The sequence below is a fragment of the Penaeus monodon genome, chromosome 3 (genome assembly GCF_015228065.2).
Source record: "Penaeus monodon isolate SGIC_2016 chromosome 3, NSTDA_Pmon_1, whole genome shotgun sequence".
Taxonomy (NCBI): Eukaryota; Metazoa; Arthropoda; class Malacostraca; order Decapoda; family Penaeidae; genus Penaeus; species Penaeus monodon.
This window is the reverse complement of record NC_051388.1, coordinates 47577429-47579928: the sequence shown is the minus strand read 5'-3', so window position 1 is coordinate 47579928 and position 2500 is coordinate 47577429. Positions and strand designations below refer to the sequence as shown.

The 2500-nt window shown below is 32.0% G+C and overlaps 1 protein-coding gene across 2 annotated transcripts in view; it reads left to right on the top strand.

The window, feature by feature from the left end:
• LOC119595580 overlaps window positions 1–2500 on the top strand; it is a 72800-nt gene that overhangs the window by 3477 nt on the left and 66823 nt on the right. Inside the window, exon 2 of one of the 2 annotated variants that reach the window (XM_037944695.1) lies at window positions 322–461. The gene's annotated coding sequence lies outside the window, so the exon portion shown is untranslated. Of the gene's footprint in view, window positions 1–321; window positions 554–2500 lie in introns of both variants that reach the window. The other variant, XM_037944699.1, reaches the window with a different exon arrangement.

Sequence of the window (2500 nt, the reverse complement as noted above, 5' to 3'; positions counted from 1 at the left end):
CAGTATTGTTATTTCAAAAGCTAATATTGTTAGCACTTTTTTATTGACTTTGATTTAGTGCATTGTCTCAAAAGTACGAAACGGGGAATAGGGATAAAAGGAAGAAAGTTGTGCTATCGTAAATGTCAGCATTTTTCCCCCCAGAAGTTACGCGAAAAAAAAGTTGGGAAAGAGACAGAATTTACCAGAAAAACAACAAATATCGCACATGAAAAAAGTAACTTTATTTGCAAGACAGAAACGACAATACGCCCTCATAAAAGTGCATAATTTCCTCTCCTTCAACATTTTCATCTTTCTCTTCTTTATTTTTTTTTAAAGAAAAGAAGTGTAAACTCGAAGAGCGACGAAGTCCGGGAGGTCGAGAGGTGTGCCTGGCATCGACGAGCCAGTCTCCAACAGAACGTCAGAGAGCGAAGGTGTGAGCGCCGCTCGCTCTGCTTGCACTGACGGCCCCTGTGGTGAGATGTTAGATGTAGTGCGAGTTTACTTCTTAAAAAGTGTCTGGCGATTCTGCATGAGTAGTTGAGGTCCACGTGTCTTTGGCAAGTGTGTGAGTGTGTCATATTTGTGTATTTTCTTAAATTTTATCTCTTGCCCTTTCCCTTCAGTTTATAGAACTGCCTTAATTAATCGGAGCTTTGATTCTAAAAAATACAGATAAATGTTTTTATTTCTCTCTAAAATAGACCTCTCCCCTGCATATTTACTCGTTGTCGTTTAAAGAACACTTCTTTCTGAATGAAATTGGAGCAGTGAGCGATCCCAACAGCGAGACAACATCGCTGGGGGACTTGAATTTAAAAAAAAATAAATGTGTCAACACCGTAAGTGCCACGTGCGCTTATTCCCCCGGAGCTGTGCCGGGACCTTGCATATTTAATGACTGTCTGAGCCTAGCATTGTTTTGCCTGCGCTGCGCCATGCCTGTGATCTGCTTATTAGCGTTGTATCAGCATTGTTTTAGTGATTGCCCTTCTAATGAGTATTCCTGTTATGATTGTTAAAACAATTCATGTCATTATTGACATGACAGCGATGCTGATGAAGATATTCTTTACTAATACTATTTCTTTTTCCTTGCAATTGCGGTTGTTATTTTTCACCACATTCTGTTACTGCAAGTAACATTACTATCGCTGCATTATTACTGCTACTACAACTATTGTTAAAACTACATCTACTATTACTCTAACTGTTGATACTACTATTCCTACAACTAATAGTCTAAATACTACCATAAAGACTTTTGTACTGTTGCTTCCATTCGCAGTAGAAGTAGTTGTTACTGTTAATGTTAATGTTATTTTTATCATCACCAATATCGGTAAAGTTTGCATTATTTGTAGAATATTGATATGAATGTTATTAATATTATGAAAGTTATCATCAATATTCTTAATGATTGCTGTCATTGAATATATCAATTAATGTTCTTGTTATTATTGATATCATTATCTCAATAAGCATCATCATCTAACTGACGCAATGATTATTACTCTAATTACCTGTAGTACTGAGCCATTCATTATTACCATCATTATTGTCATCAACATTAGCACTGAGGTAGGAGTCACGATAAGATAAATAAACCCGACTTGGTAACTCGTCTTCTAATTTGACCTTTTTTTTTTTTTTTTTTTTTTTTTTTTTTTTTTTGCTTATTTCTTTATTTTCCATTGTTTTATAATCAATACCCATTCATTTATTTACTTGGGTGATACATTATTGATATCCACGCAGGCAACCAATGTAAATCGATCGATTAACATGCATTTAAGTTATTCATGCAAACAATCAATGAAAATCTATATAATATTTGTTTAACTTGACTGCAGATATTTGACACCCAAAGTAGTGGTAAAACAGTATGGCTTTCTATAAAGTCCTTCACAGTAGGTTGTTAATGGTAAGCCTAAGATAAGCTTAAACTTCTTACAAGATTTAAGCTTACAAACATTTATTTATCAGTGATTGTTGTAAATAAAACACTGTTCGTATTTCTATGTAAATTACATATCAGCGGGAAACACGAGCCTTGTGTGTTTATCATTTATATATGCATGATATTGTTTTTGTTATATTATTATCATTGTTATTGCTAATGTTATTATTTTTTATTATCATTATCATAGTTATTTTTATTACATTCTTTTATTATCATCACTGTGATTATTGATATTATTTTTACTATTTCTCTTATCAATATCATTGTTATTATTATTATCGTTATGATGATTATCATTATCATCATTATCATTGTTATTATCTTCATCATCATCTTTTTATTTTTTGTTATTTTTGTTATATATTCATTTTTACCATGAATATGCTAATTTCCAATACCCCTAATATCATTATTGAAAATTTTATCATTGTTATCACTGATATTATTACCATTAGTAATAGCAGTAGTAGTTAGTAACAGTAGTAGTTATAATTATCATTCTTATCATTATTAATATTGTTTTTATTATTATTATCAGTATCAGTGTCATTG